This window comes from Bubalus kerabau, chromosome 4, assembly GCF_029407905.1.
Source record: "Bubalus kerabau isolate K-KA32 ecotype Philippines breed swamp buffalo chromosome 4, PCC_UOA_SB_1v2, whole genome shotgun sequence".
NCBI lineage: Eukaryota > Metazoa > Chordata > Mammalia > Artiodactyla > Bovidae > Bubalus > Bubalus kerabau.
Window position 1 is genome coordinate 103,085,525 of NC_073627.1, and position 26,283 is coordinate 103,111,807.

Here is a 26,283-nt window from a genome sequence, read left to right on the forward strand (position 1 = left end):
ATCTAAAAAGAAATGATATGAACTTACAAAACACAAAGAGACTCACAGACTTAGAGAATGAACTTATGGTTGTCAGCAGGGAAGGAAGAGGGGAAGGGATAGCTAGAAAGTTTGGGCTGGATTTGTACACAGTGCTATATTTGAAATGGATAACCCCTAAGGACCTACTGTATAGCACAGGCAACTGTGGTCAATGTTATGTGGCCGCCTGGATGGGAGGGGAGTTTGGGGGAGAATGGATACATGTATATGAATGGCTTGAGACTCCTCTGTTCATCTGAAACTATCACAACATTGTTAACTGGGCTTTCCTGGTGGCTCAGATAGTAAAGAATCCACTTGCAATACAGAAGACTAGGGTTTGATCCCTGGGTTGGAAAAATCCCTTGGGGAAGGGAACCTTCCAGTTCCCTGCTCCACTATTCTTGCCTAGAGAATCCCATGGACAGAGGAGCCTGGCAGACTATAGTCCATGGGGTCACAAAGAGTCAGACATGACTGAGCACACACAGAAGATGCCCCAAGGCAGCCACCCCTGCCCCAACCACTCTACACTGATGAGCAGAATCAAGCTGCCTGCAGTCCCCTGGTGTGGCCCCAGACAACAGCTCGGGACAAGACACACAGATGGGATGGGCCAACAGTGCCTATTCACAGCACATTCACCACACTCTCCTCTTAGGACATGGAACTGAACGCCAGAGAGATACAGCTCCAGGAGGAAGCAGAGGAAAGGTCCTGATAAAAACCAGAGGAATCAGTATGACTTTGGCTTCACAGAGATTCTGAAAATACATTCTTTTTACTTCTGTGCAGTAAGATTCCCTGACACAGCTTTTCTTTAATTCCACTGTCATTCAAACCACCAGCTTAAAACTTAGGCTTAGAAAGGAAAAAATCCTTAGGTTTCCTTCCCTATCTTGCTTCCTGCAGGTTCTCCTTTTCAGATGAGCACTCATGAATACCTGCACCAGTGAGCTGGAGGCCCCAGAGATTTCAAAGTCAGAAAAAACTGGTTTCAAACTGACTGTGCTTATTTCTATTTATGCGACCTAAAGCAAGCCACTTTGCCTTTCCAAGCCTCCATTTCCCCATCTGTAAGATGGGAATGACTCATAGGTTTGCCATGAAAATTCATTGGAAAAATGCATGTGGAGAAACTTAGCCAACATCTTGCTAACACATAGCAAATGTGATGTTTATGGACACACAGGCACATGGGCACGTACACAACACGCACGCTCACTCCATAAGTCCCATCACTTTCATTTGATTATGTGACCACCAAGCTGGTTCATTCAGAGCTGTTCATGCCCATCTTGGATTAGTGTCTCAGATTCCAAGACACTGGAGACAGAGCAGGCAAATCTGAGCCCAAGAGTGTGTGTGTGTGTGTGCATGCTAAGTCACTTCAGTCGTGTCCAACTCTTTACGACCTTATGGACTGTAGCCTGCCAGGCTCCTCTGTCCATGGGGATTCTCCAGGCAAAAACACTGGAGTGGGTTGCCATGCCCTCTTCCAGGGGATCTTCCTGACCCAGGGATAGAACTTGCATCTCTCACATACATCTCCTGCATTGGCAGGCAGGTTCTTTACCACTAGTACTACCTGGGAAGCCCATGAGATCCCTCAGAACTGTACTTCTTCTTTCTTACACAGAACCAGGCTAAGGTGATAAGACTGACTGTCTAACCAACAGGTCAGAGCTGATGAACCCAGGTGAAGAACTCCTTTCCTGGGAGTCCTGTGAGGCTGAACACTGTCCTAGAATTGCCATCCCTGCCCCAGGCACCTCTGTAATGCTTCTCAGAATTGCCCTCATAGCATAGGGCATATTTTTTTTAATACTCTCAGTAGTGGTAAAACTTTATCCCTTTGGGGGTAGATCTGATGTTTTCAATATTCTATTTTGAGATAATTGTAGATTTACAAACAGTTACAAGAAATAATGCAGAGATATCCTGTCTATTGCTTCCCTGGTGGCTCAGATGGTAAACAGTCTGCCTGGAGTGTGGGAGACCCAGGTTTGATCCCTGGTCAGAAAGATCTCCTGGAGGAGGAAATGGCAATCCACTCCAGTATTCTTGCCTGGAAAATCCCATGGATGGAGGAGCCTGGCAGGCTATATAGTCCATGGGGTTGCAAAGAGTCAGACATGACTGAGTGACTTCACTTTCACTTTTTATCATGTCTCTACTCTATCCAGTTTCCCCTCAATGGTAACACCTCACAAATCATAATACATTATCATGGCAAGGGCACTGCCATTAAGGATAGATGATCTCTCCATCCCCATAAGGATATCTCAAGTCTCCATTTTATAGCCACATCTACCTCCCTTACCGCCCCCCCACCATCCTCTCCTTAAACCCTGCTACTGCTGCTGCTGCCATTAATCTGTTATCCATTTCTATAATTCTGTCATTTCAAGAATGTTATATACATGGAAGCAAATAGTATATAACCTGTAAGAATGGCTTTTCTCACTCAACAAAATTCCCTAGAGATTTATACAAGTCATTACATATATCAATAACTTACTCTTTTGGTGCTGAGTAATATTCCACTATAAAGATGTCCCTCTTCTTGTTCAACCAACCAATCAGCTACTGAAGGACATATGGGTTATTTCTAGAGGCTATCATGAATATAGCTACCACTTACATTTATGTAGAGAGTTTTAGGTGAACCCAAATTATAATTTCTCTAAGATAAATACACAAGTGTCATTGCCAGGTTATACAGTAATTATATATTTAATTGCATTAAAAATTACCAAACAGTTTTCCAGGGTGGTCGTACCATTTTATATTTCTATCAGCACTAATTCAGCAATGTATTAGAAACCCAGTTTATCTGCATACTCACCAGTGACTACTTTTTATTTTAGCCATTACAAGAGGTATGTAGTAATATACCACTATGGTTTTAATTGGCATTTCTCTAATGGCTGATGACACTGAACATCTTTTCACATGCTCGCTGCCATCTATATATCTTCTTTGGTGAAATGTCTATGCATGTCTTTTGCTCATTTTCTAAATGGATTGTTTGGGGCTTTTTACAGTATATATATTTTTTATTAAGTAATTTGAGTTAAGTGTAGTGAACACCTTGAATGGTTTCTCTGAATACGATCATTCCGTATGCCATCAAACACACCAGTATACATACATACACACACACACACACACACACAAATGCACACACACAATCAAAAATGTGTCTATAAATAAATCAATGAGCCTTCTTTTCTTGTAAGGATCTTAAATGAGTTCAGAGCAGTTAGCAAAACATACCCAGAACCCAAGGTTCTTAAGCTATTGTAAACTTGGATCTCTCAGTGAATCTGATGAATATAAAAGATCCTCTCTCCACAAAAACACACATCCATACAGAATTTACCTCCAACTTTATCAGATTCCTGGGTTGATGAAGTCAGCAATGAACCCTGGGTGAAGAAAACCTAATTTAGCAGAATGCCTAAGCGGTTGACTGGAAGTAGCTTTGAAGAACTCCATGCTCACTTGGAAATTATAGCTTCAGAACAGGTTTAAGACTTCCAGCAGTGGATGTCAATCTCTGAAAGTCAAAATCACACTCAGATGCCTGGGCCCACCTCCAGGTCTGACCTATGAAGTCTGCCAGGGAACCTGAAAGTCTGTATTTCACACAGCTCTCAGGCAAGGACTGGGAAGCCCAGGTGGAGTCAACAACCTCAGCATCCACCTTCCTTCACTAATAGGCAAAATGCCTATCTTACTTAAAGTACTGGGGGAAGGAGATTATACAATCTCCAGAATGTAATTCCCTCCACAGTGAAAAAGGAATTTTCCCTTTAGACTCTGACCTAAATACGCCCAAGAGTCTCTCCTCTCCTAGTCTCAGGACAAATGCATCTTTAAAGCAACACCAAGGAAACTTCAAAATCCTTAAGACTGTTATGGAGGCAGCTCTCCAGGTTTCTCGATCCTGAATCAAATCCCTGCAGGATGCTTTCAGCTTTTCCCTATAATGTTCCCTTTACAGAGTGAGCATTTTGGTTTCTCTCTCCCATATCCTATCCTGTAATAATCCTGTCTGCTTAGAAGCTGTCTGGTTAGAAGCTCACAGATCAGTGAGGTATGCTGTTTACTCGTACAGACCAGTGGCATGCACTCTTCACCTGTACAAATCAGTGAGATGTGCGGGGTGTGCTAGGTGACCTGTCCAGAGCACTGAAGTGTGCTGGTTTACCTGCAGAGATGAGCGGGTGCCCTGGTTTTGCCTGCACAGAGCAGTGGGTGCACTGGCTTAGCATCTACAGTCATTAGGAAGTTCTAAAGGCCAAATCCCAGCTAGCATCATATTCCAGTTTTGCCCTTGGGTATGTTTCTTAACCTCTCTGAACCCAGTTTCTTTATGTGTTAAATGATAACAATAAAATACCACCACCCTCACACAGAAGGTGAGGAGATTGACTGAGATAATATGTGTAGTTAGGTCCCTGGCAATGAAAGGGCTGTTTGGTAAGCACTTGCTCCCTTTCTCTTCCATGGATATTGACTTAATGGTGTTGTTCCACCTGGAGTGAGGTTGCCCTACTGAGCTCTGAGTAGGTTAACCTGCCCCTTGGCCTCTTTCCCCACAAGGAGACTTTCTGCGTTACTCACTCCTTCTTACTTCCCTGATGCCACAGGGTCCCTGCAGTGCAACACTGGGCCCTCCTCTCCCATCGTGGTGAGCTCCACACCCCCATGGCACAGGTCAGGAGCGATTTGGCATCTTGGCCTTCTGTTAATGAACTTCCCAGCTGAACAAAGAACAAAGGCTCCAGAGTCGGGCAACAAGTGGTGGTGTACTTACAGCTTAATCATGCCACTCCCAACTGGCAACATCTCCCGCTGCTCCTTTGGCCCAGGGGAGTTATTTCCTCTAACAGAGCCCAAAGTAGAATCTTGAAACAACAGAGCCAGACTGTTCCAGAAAGCAGAGATGACTTACGTAAGCAGATCCCCCCAGGGACCCCATGAAGCTCCAGCCACCCATTCAGGTGTCTTGCCCTCTTCTGGCAATATTTTCCTCAACCCAAATGCACAATAAGGTTTCCTCTCCTCTGCTCATGTGCAGAGCTTTCTCTAGCTGGGTGCAAGGACTCTTCCACACTTCCTAACTGCTGTGACATCTCTCACATGACAAACCCCTGAAGGTGGCTTGAGTGCCTCAAGGCTTGGACTCTGGTACCTGCCTGTCTGAGTCAAACCAAGCTCTGCCCTGCCTGTTTCCTCATCTCTACAGTGGAAATGATAATAATACCTACCTCACAGATTTTTCTGTCAGGATGAAGTGGCTAATGAGGGTAAGCACTTAGAAGAGCCCCAGCATCTAATGAAGTACCACATGCATGCATGCGTGCTAAGTCACTTCAATTGTGTCTGACTCTTTCTGATTCTAAGACTGTAACCCACCAGGCTCCTCTCTCCATGGGATTCTCCAGGCAAGAATACTGGAGTGGTTGCCATGTCCTTCTCCAGAGGATCCCTTCTCCAGGGGATCTTCCCACCCTGGGGATCAAGCCCGCATCTCTTACATCTCCTGAACTGGCAGACGAGTTCTTTACCACTGGTGCCACCTGGGAAGTCCCACCTCTTGCATATGAGTAGTTTACTGCTGTTGTTGTTGTCCGGTCGCTCAACTGTGCCTGACTCTTTGCGACCCCACGGACTGCAGCACGCCAGGTTTCCCTGTCCTTCACCATCTCCCAGAGCTTACTCAAACTCATGTCCATTGAGTCCGTGATACCATCCAACCATCTCATTCTCTGTCCCCCCCTTCTCCTCCCGCCCTCCATCTTTCCCACCATCAGGATCTTTTCCAATGAGTCTTTGCTGCTTACTACTACTACAGTATGTATTACCAGGAACTTGATGCCATAAAAGGGTCTGTGATGAGAAGAACAGTACCTGGACCAGGCTGCAGCTGCCGGTTCAGGTTCGTCTAATTCCAGGCCAGCCATTCTGAAGAGTCTGGGAAAATTATCTCCTCTCACCACCCACCTAATCCAAGGAATCTATCTTCAGTTAGCGGAGAGCTTACAGGCAGAAAATCATTTCTGCAGAGCCAGCTAGCCCTTATCTCCATCCTGCTCCCGAGTGAGTCAAAGACCCAAAGGCAGTAACGGTTCTCTTCACTCAGTTTCACTGAATATTCTAGGTCCTGCCTTGGTATTTTCCCAGGAACTGGGGCTAGTTTATCCCTGCCCAGAGCAATCACCCACTCTAGGCATTTCTTTATCTGCTGCTACCCTCTCCATTTTGCTGCCTGCCAATAGAGCAGGAAAAATTAGAAGCTCTGGAGTGAGAGCGCTGAGCTCTAAATGCTGATGGTGTTGCTTCTTTGTGCCTCAGTCTCCTTCTCTGTAAAATGCATATAAACAATAGTCCCCACATAATGCAGTCATTACAGAAACTAAATGAAACATTGTATGCAAACACTGCAGGTAAAGCACAGTGCCTGGCACACTAGTGGATAAATGGCTCACACTGTCTCTTTTTAAATCCTTTCCCCCAACCTTTCTCAGTCCCATTTACACAGAAGCTCCTGCATGTTTATGCCAATAGGAGGCAGGATCAATCATATCCCATATCTACTCCACCAAAACACACACACACACACACATCCACTCCACCAAAACACACACAGCAGGATTAATCACGCTCCATTTCCACTCCACCAAAACACACACACACACACACACACACACTCCACTGCCCAGGACAGCCTGTGGACCAGTTGAACAGCGGGATGACCCCACGGAAAAATAACAGTGCTCAGGGAACCCAGACCTCCTCCTTCCTCTGCTCCTGACTGTTTGGAGCCGGTGTTTCTGGGGCTGTGGAGGGGGAGGCGGTCCCTTGCTGATGGGCTCTCATGATAGGGGCTATATCTCATGTCCCCTTCGCAGGAGTGCACAGAGCATTGTGCCTTAGATCAGCTGTTGTTTTCCAATTTCTTCAGTGCCCACCTGCTGTCTAAGCTAATTTAATAGCCTCCACACCCCTGGGGAGCCGGATGCTCACAGGAATGAGGAGGAGGTTCAGAGACAACCCAAGTGAGGAAAGTTAGCACAGATACAGCCATACGTCCAGGCATTAAATAAAATAAGCACATAGATTACAAACCCTGGAGGTACTTCTGCTAACATTCGAATAGCAAACATGCCCCTGTAGGGAAAATCTGCCTTTCCATGCTTTCCTGTAAAGCAATCCCTAACATTAGTGAGGAAATTCAAGGCACTGCTCTCTGTGTGGTTGTGGCCTGAGCTCTGTGTTCCTGATTGGGAATTGGAGGGTATAAGAGGTATGTATGTGCATGCTCACATGTGCACACATGCTCCTGTTGAGTAGAAGATGATGATGGGCAGTAGAAATAAAAGATGCATGAAAAACTGTAATTCTCCTTTGTAAGCTATCCAGCATCCCCCAGCACTAGTACCTCTTTCTACCACCTACCCATGGAGATATTTATCACATGAATATCCAGGAGCCTATCTCGGGGATATAGAATAGATGATGTGGAGGAAATTTTAAATGGCCAGTCTGGCCATGAAAAATCCTTGCTGTCACTGACGTGAGATTCATGTTCCTTCCAATTGTCTTCCTTGGGGCAAATATGCATCAGGCTGAGGCTCCATTTTTTACTTCCCTGTGACTTTTCTCAAGTCCTTTACATAAGTATGTTAAGCTCAGTTGTCTGAGATGTGTCTCAGTGGGGCCCCTCTTCTTCTGTCTGGGAGGAACCTTAAATCTAGCTCCTCTACTCAGCTATTTCCTTCTCCCTGGATCCTATGGCAGTGGCTCTCTCTCCACCCCTTTGGGCCACTTGCTGACCTGGCTTATTTGACTCTTCTTCTGTACATGCTTCGTCTCACCAGTCAGACTGTGAGTTCACAGAAGGCAAAGGCAATGTTGTGAATCACTCTCCCTTAGCATCAGCACGGGCCAGGACACTGAGTTGATGCTCAGTGAATCCGGTGTCCAGTGTAATGACTAGCTCCTGTTACTCTTGTCCTGGTGCTTTTATTTCCAGAAAAATCACTAACAGTCCTCTGTATTAGGGAGTTGAAAATGTATCTCTCATCTTAACACAGTGCCCTTCCTTTCCAAGATACCTCAGTGACCAACCGTCCATCCAGTCATCCCCATCAGAAGCCAGCTGTCACCCTTGAGGCCTCCTGATAACTCAGAAGAATAGCCTAGGTTATACTGTCCATCATGGATGAGCAGAGTGCTGATACATAGTTCATTTAAGAAGTCTAACTACAGCCCATGGGGCATAATTAGCCACAAGTCCCTACCTAACTGCAAGAGCACAGGAGAATGCAGCCACGAGATAGAATTTTCAGTGACCACCATTTGCTCAACATGTTTGTTATATGTCCCTCCACCCCCAACCCCCCATCCCTGACAAGTCTGTCATCAGTGCCTACTTTCTGCATCTTGGCTCTTTTAGAAAATATGACTGTTTTTCCCCCATCCTCAAAGACATTGCTTATTTCAAGCCTTCATCATCATTGCCTTCAGTGTGGACCTCAACTGTAAGCTCCTCTCTATACAGCAGACACAGTAATCTTCTTGTGTTTAATGATAACAGCCCCCCACCTAAAATATCTCAACAAAACCCTTTACATACAGAATTCTTCTCTCAGCAGGGAGATTAAACCAGTCAATCCTAAAGGAAATCAACCCTGAATATTTCACTGGAAGGACTGATACTGTTGCTGAAGCTCCAATACTTTGGTCACCAGATGCGAAGAGCTGACTCATTGGAAAAGACTCTGATGCTGGGAAAGATTGAGGGCAGGAGGAGAAGGGGATGACAGAGGATGAGATAGTTGGATGGCCTCACAGACACACTGGACATGAGTTTAAGTAAACTCTGGGAGACAGAGAAGGACAGAGGTGCCTGGTGTGCTGCAATTCAGGGGGTCACAAAGAGTCAGACATGAGCTTCTGAGACTCTTTAGGGGTCTAATGTTGTATTAACTTGAACTGAAATGAAAAGAGTTAGTTCTTTTCAGTTCAAGTTAATACAATTCCTTTAAAAATGTACGTTTCTTATGTATCAAATTATCTTCTACTCTACAGGGCAAATGCTATATCCACACTTCTTTCTGAGATAATTCCTTTTCTATCTTATGCCAAGTGAACATTAGACCCTAAAGAGTCTCAGAAGCTCTGTTTTCAGATGAAGAACAAAGAACATCTAATATGTACATCAGCATTCTAAGAAGTCTTGTTGTTTACCTGAGGTCTATAAAACACACACTTAAGTAATTATTTTTACCCTAAGACAATGTTTTATAGCCCTAAGTTGTTTCTTGCCCTGAGGTCACTTCTTACTTTGAAGTCTTTTTGCTGGATTTTAGCCTTCAATTTTCTTCTACATTTCATGTGAAGACCTAACAGCTCCCTTTTAAGCTCATCTCTTTCTATCTCTGCCTTGCACATTGTGAAAAGAAACCAGTTGGCACTTTCAATCATCTTCCTAAAAATCTCCTTACCCAAATCTTCCAGTTTATTAGGTATATTTTCTATTTTTCACGTGACTGCAGATAGCAGTGTTCTCAAACTTCTCACCACCACACACTATGGGTTGGTTTTCTTTTCTCCATCCTCCAATATCAACTCCCTGCTATCCATCAAGCCTTTACTACTAGTCTCCTTGATATCCTCAAGCCTCTGCCAGTCTCAAAACCAATATCATGTGAATGACACAGAATAAAGGATTGACTACACAGAGGAGACCTTACACAACTGTGGGAGAAATTAGTGAAGTTTGAGTCCAGGAGAGGATGGCTGGAAGATCAGAGAAACATCATTAATAGAGATCGCAAAAAAAGACAATAGTGAAAAAGACTGCACAGGGCTGTTGGCTCTATTATCTGGGGGTGGAGCTGAAGTTGCTATGTATAGGTCAGCAGGGCTAGCAGTTAGAAAAGCTGGCTATGAAGTGGGGAGAGAAGAGGAAAGGACAAACTTGAACCCACCAATTAAACCCTTATGTGTCTCTCATCCCCTCTACCTCAAAGACTCAATTCCCTCAACACAAAGATGCACACATATCTGGTTCAAGAGGCAGAAGGCAAGATTCTATGGGAGCTGGAGGATCTGAAAACTCAGCTGTCACCCCATGCCAGCAGGTGAGTGGAAGATCAGCTACGACCTGCATGAGCACCTGGGGCTCCGCCTGGACCTCTCGAGCATACCTGCTGCTGTTTTGGTTCTACCTTTCAATTCTCATGTAGATTTTTCTTATAGTTCACCCCAACCCACAACCATGCCAGGAAGGAAATACAGGAACCATAGATCCAGTTTAGCTGAATTGGCAAAGAATAAAATTACCACAAAGTCTCTTAGTTCATGGTTCCTGTCTAAAAGAAATACTTAATAAATGTTAATATTTATTCATATTCTTATCACCCAGCCCAAAGCTTAACACATAGCCATGACTTGTCTTCTAAAATAGTGGTCCCCCATCTTTTTGGCATCAAGGGCCAGTTTTGTGGAGACAATTTTTCCACAGATGGAAGGGGGTAGGAGGGGAGGTTCAGGTGGTAATGCTAGCAATGGGGTGATGGTGCAGGTGGCGATGCGAGTGACGGTTCAGTGGGTAATGCAAGCTGTGGTGAGTGATGGGGAGTGGCAGATGAAGCTTGGCTCTGTCTCCCACTGCTCACCTCCTGCTGCTCAGCCCCTGCTGAGCAGGGATTGGGGACTCCTGCTCTAAAACATCTCCCCCAACTCAAATTGTCTTTCTTTTCATAAACAAACAAGAATCTTCTGAACCACCCTAATATTTGGTTAATTTCCCTCTCGGTGGCATAATTTATTGCTTAGAACTAAAGCCTGCTACATACTACTTAACTCCAGAAGACAGCAGCATTAAAATTCATTCAGACTTAGTAGTAAGAAGAAAGATGATCTCAAGTTGTTACCATTTTCAATGGAGCCTGAGTGAGAGGGCAGGATCCAAGCTTGAACACTTTCTCCTCATTAGCACTCAGGTTCCTGCACTCAGCTCGGAGCCCCACCTCAATGACCCTGCCCAGACAAGGGGAACTGAATGATGAGGTGAAAATGAGGAGAAAATGTCCTGCCCTATTCTGGGTCTGGCTAGTACAAAGCAGGACCACAGGGATGAGACTGTACCTGGCTCTTTTAAGATCTTCCCTCATTTGGGAAGCAGCATGATGAAAATTCATCATCATAATGAAGAAGAAGAGGCTGCAGTAACAATAACCAAAGTGAAGAGTGTAGGTAAAAATGTACTGGCCTGGGCTTGCAGGATAAACTCAGATTCTTTTTCTTAAATATTTTTTAACTTTCAGTTTTATATTGGATTCTACCCAATTAACAATGTTGTGATAGTTTCGGGGGACAGCAAAGGGACTCAACCATACATATACATGTATATTCATTCTCCCTCAAATTCCTCTCCCATCCAGGCTGCCACATTACATTGAGCAGGGTTCCCTGTGCTATACAGTAGGACCGTGTTGATTATCCATTTTAAAGATAGCAGTGTGTACATGTTGATCCCAAACTCCCTAACTACCCCTCCTCTGATTTTTACACCCTGGCAACCATAAGTAAATGTGGGTTCTTGTTACAATGTCTTTATTTTAAAATTGATATACGTCTTCTAGCATTGCTTTCTGCTACTTAATAACACTGGCTTCATGATTCTATTAATATTGGGAAGGAAGGAAAGAAGAAGGGAGGGAGGGAAGGAGGAAAGAAGAAAAAGAGGAAGACAAGATTCTTCCCAGGAGATAAAAAGATCTTTTCATACCCTGAGCCATCAAGAGGCCCAGTTTCATGTTATTTAAGCTCTGTTCCAAAGTGATTTTTCAGGAGGAAAGTTCACAATTGCTCTTTTGACAACACATTCTCCTAGGCAAATGGAATGCCTGCAGTATGTAAATACTTTCCTAGCCCTCAAGCCCAAAATGGGGGGTGGCGGGGGGCGGGGCGACTTGACTTTCCAAGGTGGCTCCCTGTCACAATATAGGGGTTCTGATAGTGAAGAAGAGGGGAGAATGAAACTTTGGGGTGCAGATAGCAGTCTCTGATACAGCCCTTAGGAAGACTTTCAGAAAGACTCCCTGGTGTTTTTCAGGTGGAAGAGGGACCCTCCACGGATACTGCCTCTAGGCCAGTTTCTGGTTCTATTACACCTTAATTTCTCCCGCCATTCTTACTGGCACCTTCTTATTATTCTCTTTCTCTGTCTCCTTCCCACTACCCCAGACTTCCTCTCCTTTATTTCCAAAGTGTTCATGCCTTATTTGGCCTCTCAGCAATCAAATGGGGCAGAAACATGATGATGACTCAATTTTCAGAAGAGAAAATCAAGGCTCAAAGAAGATAAAGGACTTGCCCAAGGTCACTCCTCTAGTTTGTAGCAGAATCAAGACCAGAGAAACCAGGACTTTGGGCTCTTAAGACCTCTGTTCTTCCAACTCTTTTGATGGGATTCCCATTCACTACTGAGTATACATGTGAAGCCACATATTAAAGGAAGGGCACATATTTCTCAAGCCCACAATTTAGCCCTGAACTGTGGCTTTTTGTGTCTTGGAAATGGTATCCTCTAATACTGTAAAACATGTGTCTCTGGGTTCATAAGTTGTGCTACTAAAGAGTTATGATCCCATGGACTGTCCATAAGAATAGCCCAATCTCAGAGCTCTAGCAAAATTCCCAGATATCTCTAAAAGGAATTTTTTTGTTTGTTTGTTTGCACAAATAGTGTATCTACTGTGAGTGCTTCACTAATTAATATATTTATTCACTGATTGTGTTGGCCTCTACCATACCCAAGTTTCAGTATTCAGTAATATAAAAAGAAACAAAATGAATAGTAAGTCATGGTCCTGTTCTCAAGGAGTTATAGTTGCGAACATAGTTGGAAAGATGTCTAAATAGACAAACTAATTCTTATACGAGCCATGATGGAATAAGTGTTCTGAATGCCAGAGAAGATTTCAGATGATGAAGCAAATATTTCTGTAGGGTGTCACTAGAAAAGTCCTCACTGAAGTAATGGAATCTGAACGGAGTCTTGAGTGATGGTTGAGATTCTAGTAGACAGAGATGTAGGACAGATTCCTGCAAGTATCTCTGATTAAAAAAAAAAACACTAAAAAGAGCATTCTGGTCAGAGCAAATAGCAGCTCTCAGCATCTATTTCATGTAAAACTTGAAACAATCTACTATCAATATGAAAGATTGTGAATAAATTATGGCATAGTTATAAAATAAATAAAATATATCCCAATTGTCAAAGAAAAAGGATTCCTGCAAGCAGAGAGAATAGCACAATCAATGATCAGAATTTTAAAAAAAAGAAAAGAAAAGCAAACATTGCCATCTGGTAGTGGCATTAGAGTACTGGGAATACAGCTGGAAAGTGGAGCCATAATATAGAAAGTCTTGAATGCTAGAGTCCAAGGTTCAGAATTTTTCCCAAACAGGAAGCCATTAACAATTTTTGAATAGGGTGATGAAGCCACCAGAGGAGCCAAGAAGATACAAACAGAGACCAATATGATTCCTACAAGTGTGACCCTATAAATTCTAGCAACTATATAATGAGGTTGTGATGGTTAATTTTATGTATTAACTCGACTGGGTTAAGGAATGCCCAGCTAACTGGTAAAACATTATTTCTGGGTGACTGTTTCCAGAAAAGATTAGCATTTGAATAGATGGGATCACTGATTGGGGATCATCCAGTCAGTTGAGGGCCTGAATAGAACAATAAAAAGGCAGAGGAAGGGTGAATTTGCTCTTTACTTGAGCTGGACATCCATCTTCTTTTGCCCTTGAACATTAGTTCTCCTGGTTTCTAGTCCTTCAGGAGATCACAGTATTCTTAGCCTCCATAATCACGAGTCAGCTTTTCAGAAAAAAATCATTTTCTGTATATCTATATAAATCTTATTGGTTCTATTTCTCTGGAGAACTCTGACTAATAAAAGTTGTAAATGGAGAATAAGTGTAAAATACAGCAATGCTGAAAGTGCTACCTAGAGAGAACCAGATGATCAAGCAGATTTACCCTGGAAAATCTACCATTATCCAGGGTCTGGGGCCTGATACTCTCTGCTTTGCAAACTCAGAAACCTGGATCTCATCAGAGTATAACAGTGGGCTAGATTCAGGAAAACCAAAATACTATTTATTAATTCACAGTAAAAAAAAAAAAGTCCACCTGAATAGACCAAAAATTTCAGTTGTAACCCATAAAACCAATACTAACCAGCTGAAGCAAAATCATTAGCAACATTATGAAACTTAACAGAATTTCTAGAAACTCAGAGACAGTGAATTAAGCTCAGAGTCTCTATAGCTAAGTGTGTGACGAGTTGCTTCAGTCATGTCCGACTCTTTGCAACCCTATGGACTGTAGCCCACCAGGCTCCTCTGTCCATGGGATTCTCCAGGCAAGAATTCTGGGGTGGGTTGCCATGCCCTCCTCCAGGGGATCTTTCCAACCCAGGGATTGAACCCACGTATCTTAGTCTCCTGAATTGGCAGGCAGGTTACCACTAGCACCACCTGGGAAGCCCCTACAGCCATGAAGAAAACCCAAGTGCCAACAATGGACCACTCATAGGTCAGTCCCATTGGCAGTGGAAGCAGCACCACAGCTCCCCTGGTGGACATGGAGAATGAGACACAGTGCGGTATGTTAGTCACAAGATTTTACTCTTAGGAGCTTTGCTGCTATTTCGTGTTTGTGGTTAAGTTACTAAGTCATTTCTGACTCTTGTGACCCCATGGACTATAGCCTGCCTGCTGGGCTCCTCTCTCCATGGGATTTCCCAGGCAAGAATTCTGGAGTGGATTGCTATTTCCTTCTCCAGGGGATCTTCCTGACCCAGGGATCGAACCCACACTTCCTGCATTGCAGATGGATTCTTTACAGCTGAACCACCAGGGAAGCACACTTGTTGCCATCACTACTCCTGAAAGCCCAACCACTTCCTGCCATTCCTCTGGAAAGGTAGGTTCTGAGTATGGCCTTCTTCTTTATGTGGACCATTTCCCTCATGGAACTTGCTTGGTTCATGGGTCCAGCCTCAGCCTCAGCAATGGCTTGGAAGACAAGTTTTCTTGCCTTAACTGTTGGAAGGTCCAAATCTCAAAGAGAAAAATCACTAAAATAGATGACAGGAGTCCAAAAGATGTAGTGTGAACATAATTATGACAAGTACTCCCTGCATAGCTAGGACCTAGAGACAGACTTATTTCACACCATAAAAAGGTTTGTGTTCAACATTTATTTGGCAGAAGCAACAAAAGTATATAAAGCATTATCCTTCAATTAAAAAATAAATTATTAAAAAGCAAAAAAAGGGTTTTGTTTAACATGAAGTTAGAGAAAGGGAAGTTGTCAATGTATACAGGCCTTGAATTTTTCCATAATTCTAACTTTTAGGTTCTAATAACCTGTGGAATTCAGTGCCACACTGCATTCATTCAGTGAGGTATAACTGGCATTCCCTGGTTTGCCCCATAGCATGCATGCCCCACAGTGCTGTGGGAAGGGACACCTCAGCCTGTTTCAATGACATCACTCTCTTCCTTTCTTCTTTCCCTCCCAAGTCTGCCTCCCAGGCTGTGTCTGTTCTTTTCCTTTTGCAATCCACAGAGCTAGTATAATCTTTCAGAATTTGGCCCAAAGAGAAGAAAGAGCATTTTTCCTATTAGCATATAGATCTCCGGGGCAAAGAACTCGAGATCACCTTCCACATGCCAGAATGAGTCCAATTTTGACACCTGCTCTCCCAAAGCACCAGTAATAACCTCAACTCCCTGCAAAAGCTATAACTTTAATAAGAAACAGGTCACACATCAGACACCAGTATTGCCAGAACATGCAAACACACACGTACACTCTATCACCAATAACTCATAAAAGAAAATGAAATCTCCCACAGAATCCCCCCACTAGTTCCTCCACGGAATTCCCTGGAGAAGAGGGGAGGGGAGTGTCTAAACACCCTCAACACTCCAGATGCAATGTGCAGTGCTTTTCGGTTGCCATGGATATTGTCTTGATCCACAGAGTAATTGGGACACATTCATCTCATTACTGAAACACAGTTGGAGGATAGGTGATAAGGGAGAGGCAGGAAAGGTACACATTTGAAGTCACACCAACTTGGGTTCCAGTCCTGACTCTGTCTTTCACTGGCTATATGACATTAGACAGTTATTTCTTCTAGCTCAGTCTCAGTTTCTTCCTCTGTAGAATGGGAATGAGATTCCTACCTCATAGAGCTGTTTTGAGGATTAAATAATGGAATATATGCACTGCACCTCTTATCATAGCCAGCAAATGGTAACTACCTCTGGCACTGTAATTACTGGTTTTATTATCATCACTCTTACTATGGAACCGAAGGGTCGTATTAGATCAGAGTTGAAAACAGAAAGAGTCTCTCATATCCACCTGAAGTTCATTTCTAATAAATGGAAAAGTCACATTCTTGTCATCTGGATCATGGAAGCATTCAGATTCTGCTGAACATAATGAACAGCCTGCAAGGACAGGTGTCGGCTCACAGAGGAAAAAAGCAGAGCTGCCTCTTAGGAGCCCTGTGTGTAGCTTTGCCTCTTCTCATCCCCACTCATTGCTCCCCCATCTCTCCTTATACAGACACTCACTTCCTCATTACAAGCAGTTTGGGGGGTTTGTGGGGTGGAGCAGATAACTTTCTGTGCAGAAACAGTGACTGTACTTATGCACTGCTCTGTAGAAAGTGAAATTGCATGGCTGGGAGAATCCCATCATCATTCCACCCCCTAATGAGAGAGAGTGTCTGCAGGAAGATGAAATTAAATTGTAAGCTTTATTGACCTCAACAACAGGTGCCATTTGGGCAAACCCAAAGGGGGCCATTGAATTGTCAAAAAGATTTAACTCTTCCTGACACTGCAGCACTGGTTGATAGCTTCTCACCAATTCTGCTGCCAGAAATGTCACCACTGGAGGTCCATTCCACTGGGTTCTTGCCCTGAAATCCTTTAAAAAATGTTAATCCCTGGGGAGAGGAAGCAGACAACTCAATCATACTAAGGTGTTAGTGTAGAGCCTGGGTCCCAATCCTGGCTGAGTTCTTTGGCCAAGTTTCCTCATATGGAAAATAGAGGAATGCTGAGAATTACAACTGCCTCCTAGGGTTTGGGGAAGATAAAATGAGACCTATAGGGAAGACAGCATTGGACCTCACACTGTGCTTCACAATTCATTCATCACTGAAGGAATCTTTATTGAGCTTCCTCTCTGGCAAACACTCATGTGCTTGGGAAACCCAGAGCCCTTGAATATCCTACATCAGTTACTCAGGGTTGGGCCAGAACTCATCCACCTCCACAACAGAACCAATCCCTGGGTCTAGCTAATACAAATTCAATTTCCCCCAACAAGAAGTACCAGAGGGGAGACACCATTAAGTGGCAGAAGGGGCAGATACAAGAGAAGGTCAGAGAAAGAGGAGGTAAAAGTTCTGAGAGCCGAATTTTGAATAATTTGTGGTTTTACCTCCCTTAATAGGAGGCCTTCCTCCAGGAGATGGGTGAGGAGAGCACTGAGGGTTAGCGGGGATAAGGAACAACCATGGGAACAAGTCGTAGTCTACACAGAAGAGAATGTGTTCAAAAAAACACAAGAACAGTCACACACCAGCCCCAGACCCGAAAATTCCAGTTTAAAGCGACTCAGCTCTGTTCCATTCAGCAGGCGATGAATTGCAGGCATTTGCACTTCTGTGGTACCTTTCATGCCAGAGCCTCTAAGCCCTTTTCAAACACAAATCTGTTCAGCCTCATAACCTCTCTGAGAGTTGGCAAAGGGATAGTGGGATCACTTCCCTCCTTACCTCAAGGGCAGCCTCTTGGGCGGTGGGAGGCAGAGGGGAGGAGGCAGAGGCTGTTTAACAGTCACTTAACCAGGCATCTTGACAGCTCAGAGGAGAAGGAGCCACTTGGGATCAGACGTTTCTGGGACACTTGTTCTGAGGCATGGAATTACAGAAATACCTGGGTATCCACTTCTGCCTTTGGGGCTTTAGCTTTTTCCTCATTTAGGCTGATAGTGTCTGGGGATTTGGCAGACAGTGAGAGTGCCTACACAATGTCTCCCTCACTTCCTCCTTGTAACAGAACCCCACTTTTTGTCTAGGGTGAAACCATGATTCATGTAAGCCAAATTAGCAATCCTCTTCCCATTCCCCCCAGCTTTCCTTGCAGTAATGAATGACTGTATAACTCAGGTTTGGCCAATGAGATGGAAGGAGAAACCTGCTGGGGATAAATGTGTCAGAATTCGCCAGGGTAACAAACTCTACCTTGGTGACCTAACACAGCAGAGATTTATTTTTCTCTCACATTATAATTCTAATGCAGTCGGTGGGGAAATTGCTCGTCACTCACTGAGGATTCCAGGCTCCTGAAGACTCCATCCTGTTAGAATGAAACAGTTTAATATGGTGGCCTCCAAGGTCACCATGAAAGAGACAGGAAAAGCTGGAGTGGGAGATCTGATCTTAACTGATCTCCACTGCCTATGCTGGAAAATTCTACACACCACTTTCTCTCACATCGGCCACACAAGCTATGTGACACTAGAGTGAGAGAGGCCTGAAACGACAGGATTACACACAGAATATTTGGTGATACTATGCCACAGAGGTGACTGCATGACAAAAACGACCACTTCACATATCCCTGTATCCTTGCAGGAAGCCCACTTAACAAACGGCAATCCAGAATGTCTCTCATTTGAAGCTTAAACTGCCTAATGAGGTTGCGTTCACATCAGCTCAGCATCAGTGTATCTGCAGAATACGCTAGCTGCGTGGTTGATATCGAGAACTATAAGAATGGCATGTATGACCAAGCCACCCAAGATGGCTGCTCTCTTGCTCTCCGCACATCCCCTACCAGACCAGTACCTGCTTCCCCTACACCCTCCTCACAGGACTGACCTTCCTACATACTTGTCCCTGACCCATTGGTGACTGTTCTAACCTTTACATCAGAACTATTCTAACCTTTAGATCAGAACATCTGATATGAACCTGATGCACAAAGGCCCATCCTTAAGGAGCTTATGATGTCATCCCCCCATGGGCCACCCCCAACAGCCAGGTGTGGGCAGTGCAAATTCCACCCTGGTGGCCGAAGATATGCAGCCCAGTGCCACCGGGAGGTTTCACAGCCAAAGGAAGCCAAGAATCTTCAGGTCTTTAGAAACCCCTATGTATGGGGCCGAGTAAGCATCAGGACGAGGCTGGCAGTTTTGGGGAAGGCCCTCGGACCTGGCCCAGGTGAAGGTCTTCCTGTAACCCTGCAGTTCCCCTCCCCCACCTCCCTGCTGGCTCAGGGGTGGTGGCGCGCCTCAGCCGTCAGGCCCTTCGCATCTGCCAGTGTTCTGGCGGGTGTCTCGGTGCTGCCTACTCACTTCTCAGGGCTTGTGGAGTCCAGGAGCCAAGTCTGCTCCATGTTTGGGTCATCGCCTGCTGCCATGATCCAGCCAAATAGTATTCTTCTTGAGGTGTCGGCCAGTCAGCTCCTACATTCTCTGGAATCTTCTGAGAGATTCCTGCAACCCGAGAGATTTTTACAGGCACTTCTTTCCTTGTCTTGCTCCTCTGTCAGGAAAAAGGGTGCCTAATAAACACATTTCTGCTTTAAAAAAAAAAAAAGGAAGAAGACCCTCTCCACAAGTTAGCTTATCAGAGAGGGCGGTGAGGGGCTGTGAAGGACGTGAAGGGCGTGAGGTGCGTGAGGGGCGTGCCCCCGGCTAGTTTCCCAGGTGAGCAATGAGCCAACCTGACGTCAATTCCCCCTATAACTGGTTACGTCACCCCCCCCCCCCCCCGCCCCAACCTTGTTACAAAGCCTGCTGCCACGTTCTGCCCGCTAATCTCCACTGCTCATGGTAGAATGTCGCTCCAGGACCTTGCTTCAGACATGTAAGTCCCCCCACCCATTAAACCACTGATGTCTCTGTCGCTGCCTCTGGGCCCTTTGTTGGGTCTTGACTGGGCAAGCACAGATCTGGCAGGCCCGCAGGGTGCAGCCCAACAACTGGCGGAGTAGCCAAGAAACGGAGGAAACGTCTGTGAGCTCCCAGATGTCTGGAAATGAGGGCGAGGAATGGGGACCTGAAAGTTGCAGCAGAAATCCCGGGGTTCAGTTCAATTCAGTCGCTCAGTCGTGTCCAACTCTTTGCGACCCCATGAATCGCAGCACGCCAGGCCTCCCTGTCCATCACCAACTCCCGGAGTTCACTCAGACTCATGTCCCTCGAATCAGTGATGCCATCCAGCCATCTCATCCTCTGTCGTCCCCTTCACCTCCTGTCCCCAATCCCTCCCAGCATCAGAGTCTTTTCCAATGAGTCAACTCTTCACATGAGGTGGCCAAAGTACTGGAGTTTCAGCTTTAGCATCATTCCTTCCAAAGAAATCCCAGGGCTGATCTCCTTCAGAATGGACTGGTTGGATCTCCTTGCAGTCCAAGGGACTCTCAAGAGTCTTCTCCAACACCACAGTTCAAAAGCATCAATTCTTCAGCCATCCACTAGTCTGTGGGGTCCTGTGGGGGCTGTCATTGATGAATGGGGTCCACCAAGAGTGTATAGAGAACTCATCATAGATACCCCAAGACTTTTTGAGAGATACTGGCTGTTATTACAGTGGGAAAAAAGTGCCCGCAGCTGTGGGCTGGCTGTTGCTTTTTTCTTTTTAATTGGTGTTGTGTTAGTTTCTGATATACAGCAAAGTGATTCAGTTACACGTATATATTCTTTTTCATATTCTTATCCACTTGGTGTATTACAAGATAGTGAATGTATTTCCCTGTCCTATCCAGTAGGTTCTTGTTTATCTATCTTGTATATAGCAGCTTTTATCTGTTAATCTCAAACCCCTAATTTATCCTTCCCCACTCTTTCTCCTTTGGTAATGTAAATTTGTTTTCTATGTCTGTAAGTCTGTTTCTGTTTTGTGAATAAGGATCATTTGTATATTTTAGATCCCACATAAAAGTGATATGTATGATGTATGATAGTCTTGCTCTGTCTGACTTCATTGAATATGATAGTCTGTAAGTTCATCCATGTTGCTACAAATGGCATTATTTAATTCTTTTTTGTGGCTGAGTAATATTCTTTGTATGTATATGTGTGTGTATAATATATATTACATGTATTTTTTACATTCATCTGTTGATGGACATTTTGGTTGCTACATGTCTTGGCCATTTGTAAATAGTGCTGCTATGAACACTCGGGTGCATGTGTTTTTTTGAATAATAGTTTTGTCTAAGTATATGCCCAGAAGTGGGATTGCTGAATCATATGATAATTTCTATTTTTTTATTTTTAGGGAACCTCTATACTATTATGTAATGACTCCACCAGATTGCATTCCCACCAATGGTATAGAAGGAGGCCCTTTTCTCCATACACTCTCCAGCATTTGTTACCTGTCAATTCCCCCATAACTGGTTATCTCACCACACAAGCACTACCTCCTTGAGAAAACTGCCACCACGTTCTGCTGGCCATCCTCTGCTCACAGTGAGATGTTGTTCTAGGACCTTGCTTCAGACGGGTAAGCTGACCAGGGTGAGGTGGTACCTCACTGTAGTTTTGATTTCTATTTCTCTAATAATTAGAAATGGTGAGCATCATTTCATGTGCTTATTGACCACCTGTTATGTCTTTGGAGAAATGTCTATTTAGATCTTCTGCCCATTTTTTGATTGGGTTGTTTGGTTTTTTCATTATTGAGTTATATGAGCTGTTTGCATATTTTGGACATCAAGCTATTGTTGATTACATTGTTTGCAAATATTTTCTCCCAGTCCATAGGTTGTCTTTTCATTTATGGTTTTCTTTACTGTGCCAAAGGTTATAAGTTTGATTATGTCCCATTTGGGTTTTTTTGCTTTTATTTCTATTGCCTTGGGAGACTGACCAAAGAAAGCATTGCTACAATTTATGTCAGAACGTTTTGCCTATGTTCTCTCCTAGGAATTTTATAGTGTCCTATCTTATAGTTAAGTCTTTAAGCCATTTTGAGTTTATTTTTGTATATAGGGTAAAGGTGTGTTCTAATTTCACTGATTTACATGCAGCTGTCCAGCTTTCCCAACGCCACTTGCTGAAGAGGCTGCTATTCTCCATTGTATATTCTTGCCTCCTTTGTCAAAGATTAATCAACTATAGTGTGTGGGTTTATTTGTGTTTTCTATTCTGTCCCATTGATCCATATATCTGTTTTGTGCAAATACATTGTTGTTTTGATGACTGTAGCTTTGTGGTATTGTCTGAAATCGGGGAGTGTTATGTCTCCAACATCCTTCTTTTAACTCATGGTGACTTGGAAATTATGAGTTTTTTTTATGGTTCCATATAAATTTTAGAAGCATTTATTCTAGTTCTGTGAAAAATTTCATGGGTAATTTGGTGATTGCATTAAATCTGTAGATTGCTTTGGGTAGTATTGGCCATTGCTTTTATATTAAAAAAGGCCACAGAGGCTTAGCTAAATAGCTGATGCAAAGGTCAACTTGAATACTGATTCTTGTTCCTCTAAAATGAAGCATCTGAATGTGAGTGAATAATATGTACTACTTTCTATTACTATTATTTTTTTAACTGAATGGGCAATTCAGAAACTGAAAGAAAAAAAAAAAACAAAACCCTGAATATGGCCAAGATGAGACTCTTTAGATATTCAAAACTGGTTTTTGCATATGTCTTTAGAGAAAGAAAGTAATCTACCTGGGCCCTCGGGAATTTTAATCCTGAGTTTAAAATTAAAACACACACACACACACACACACACACACAAAACAGAGGGCCTTTTAGACTCTAGCAGGAAAACTGAGAGATCTGTGTCTATATAGATACAAATATGTTTATGTGTATCTTATAAATATGAGATGTCTCTGCCTCCAAATGGCACTATAAGGTTGGTGTGGTGACCCAAGGATGAAAGAGCAGATAAAACCAAAGACAGTCTTGGAATGCAGGAACAGAAAAACCAGACTGTTATAGTCATTCCCTCCCCCATGTTGTAACTATTAATGGATTTCAGGTCCTCCTAAGCAGTATCAGCTGTCTCCCCTCCTACCCCATAGGGAGAAGATATTTGCCTTACTCTTCCCCGCCACCCAGTATATCTGCCTCATCCAATCAGCAAATGACCCACAAGACCCCTATCCCACTTCTTGTACCCTGGGTATAAAAGTGGACTAAGGACCCCTGTTCAACGTCAGTTCTCCCTTGAGCTGGCTCACTGTTCTAAGAGTGTCTCCCACTCTAATTTTATTTCCCTCTCATTCTGTCTCATGTCTGGAAATTCTTTTCCAACCTGCACCCGGACCATGACAATTGGTTTGTAGATAAGCTCTGCTTAAGTGGCTGAAAAGAAATTAAAAGTTTATATAAATTCTCAGAAATATAAAAGAATTCTAAAAAATATAAAATTCTCAGAAATAAAAAGGAAAATAAAAGAAAGTGTCCCAAGTAAATTTCAGGTTCACATGATCTGGAACATATTCAATACTGAATCAATACCTGGTATTGAAGCTCCTTAAGCTTATTGGTTTGATTTAATAAAGATATATCTTTTGAGTCATCAGTGTTAAGTATAATACTTCTGTTGGACCTAAGTTTCCTAGAGGTTAGATAGGACCTTATTATATTTGTTGCAAATCTGTCAGCAAAGAAAGTAACTTGATAGGATGAACCTTTAAGTAAGTGAGATAAGAACCTTTAGGTAAACTCTACTGGAGTAATTATGTTTGGGGAATATCTACCAGATTTTGGTAACTTGAAAGTAAACTAAGTTAAATAAAATTCATTGACTATCTGAGTCATTTCAAATGGATAGAATATTGGAACATTAATTGCAGCATGGGTCTAAGTTTATCTACCTTTACTTTCTTAGGAGAGGAAGACTAAAGTGTAAGTTTTCCTATCAGAAAATTCTGGTATGACAAACAGTTCACAATTACTTGCTTCTTAGTTTTTGCCAGAGATTAAGATTTCTAAAGATGAAGATTAAAATCAGTCATAATTCTAGTTATTGTAAGCAATTTTCTTTATTGATTATATTGCAATCAAAGTGTTTAGCCTTGGCTTTATACATCTTTTGTCATTTATAGACGGTTATACTTTGATACTTTTACAAAAGCACTTCATCTTCAAGAAGATTCATAGGAAGGTCTTTCTGACAAGGACAGGTCTCTGATAAACTTTAGTTCATACCACTGAACTGGCTAAGAAATTAAAGAATCCTAATGGAAAACCTGATGGCTTCATAAAAAATTTAAAAGATTGGTTATTGAGTGAACTGCTGAATATCGGAATAATTTTTATGGTTTTTGTCTGGAATATTACTTGTTTTGAACTCTATTTTCCACATAGAAAGAAACCCTTCCCCTCAAGTTAGTGATGATTTATAGCAATTTGGTAAACTACCCCTGTGGGTGGAATTGAACCATTTTTCTTTTTTCTCTGCCTGGCCTCTCTGAAAATTGGAGACGCCTGGATTCTGAGCAGCCTTATCAGGCAAATGGAGAAGACTCTCTCCTGGCAAGTGCAGGAATCTTGATGTTTTCCTGACTTCTAGAAGGGAGAAATTCACTGAGGTGGAGCCTGATGGCACAACTTTGCCATGGTTTTCCTGGTCTTCAGAGACCTTTTAGGAATTCTGCCTGAGATTCCTTCTGAGAAATCCCACCACAGCCTTTGTGGTCAATTGACCAGACTGACTTTGCAAACAAATTAGTCTCAATTTGACTCTGGTTGGTGAAGATGAGGGTAATTTTGGAAAGAAAAATATGTTTCAGTGAATATTAAATTGTTTCTGCTAATTGAGGTCTGTATTTATGAGAGTTATTGTGCTAGCTGTTCTTTTGTCCTGATGTTCAGGATGGAAAGAAAATTATCTACTGAAGTTGTCACAGAGTAGAACTACACATGATGTATCACTGCTTGCTTTTAAGGCTGCCGCTAAAAGCAGATGTACAATGTTTGTGTAATACTTCGGTATAAGTGATAAAATGTGTAGCCTATAAAGTGTTTCCCCATTAACATACCTCTGATCCTGTTCAAAATATCTAATCAGTTTTCTCCCAATGTGGATAGCTAGGCAAACAAAAAGGAGGCCTAGCACCAAGGGACATGATCTGGACCCAGGGCAAGCAGCATTCCTCCTTCAAGGGATATATGCTTCGGGGGGAATGATGGAAAAATATTCATATATGGAGGTATATGGGGTACATTCTGGCAAATATATGGGTAAACTTAAACTTTACTGACCAGAGTGGCTTGTTTTGTGGCCTATCAAACATTCATTATACATCTGCTCTGGCCATTGTGGAGGAGGATACATTTGAACGTCAAAGTGGAGTAGCTGTGGTTCTGACATCCAAGGTAATACTAGGTGGCCATTGTAGAGGGTGATTTTGGATGTGCTCCTGTATTACAGAAAACTTGAGTTTTCTGAACTGTATTGCAGACCAGGACAAAAACTACAATCAAGTGTGGTATTGTCTCCAAGAGCAGGTACTGCTTGTATCTTGCTTAATGGTGAAGATCTCCTCTCTGTTGTGCCTATTAGATGTGTTACATTTCATTCCTAGTGTGAGCAGAAAAAAATTTATTTGAGCCGAATTGCTGGTCTACAGTGAGATGCCATTGTCGTCCTCCTCTGGACTTCCATGAAACTGATCTGATTAGTGACTATGTGGGGACTGTTGACCATGGGGGGATTAGACTCTCACCATCTTCTTATCATACATGCCAGTACATCAGAAGGACCCATGTCAGTAAACATTATTGTACAACTGACTGGGCTATGCTGTGTGGAATGGAATGGGCTGGCTTTTGGACACATAAGTCCAACTACTGGGATTAACAATTTTTTGTTTGGAAAGACCTAATGGAGAAAGGCATGGCAACCCACTCCAGTATTCTTGCCTGAAGAATCCCCGTGGACAGAGGAGCCTGGCGGGCTGCAGTCCTTGGGATCTCAAAGAGGCGGACACGACTGAGGGACTAAGCATAGCCCAGTGGGTGCACACCTAATGGCATGCATCATAACATAGGGCAGTAGATCTGTACTGTGACTGGTGACTCCTGGCTAAGCCAACAGAATGCTTATTTTAGAGCTGGGGCCTCCCCACTGCCACCATGGGGTTGGCTTT

The 26,283-nt window shown here is 43.3% G+C and overlaps 1 long non-coding RNA gene across 2 annotated transcripts in view; it reads left to right on the forward strand.

Moving 5' to 3' along the window:
* Positions 1–19,936: 19,936 nt before the first annotated feature.
* The window catches only part of LOC129650022 (uncharacterized), a 98,860-nt gene continuing 92,513 nt past the window's right edge, over positions 19,937–26,283 (forward strand). For both annotated transcript variants that reach the window (XR_008713541.1, XR_008713542.1), the window contains exons 1-2: positions 19,937–20,030; positions 21,447–21,674. This is a non-coding gene — a long non-coding RNA (uncharacterized LOC129650022). The remainder of the gene's footprint in view (positions 20,031–21,446; positions 21,675–26,283) is intronic.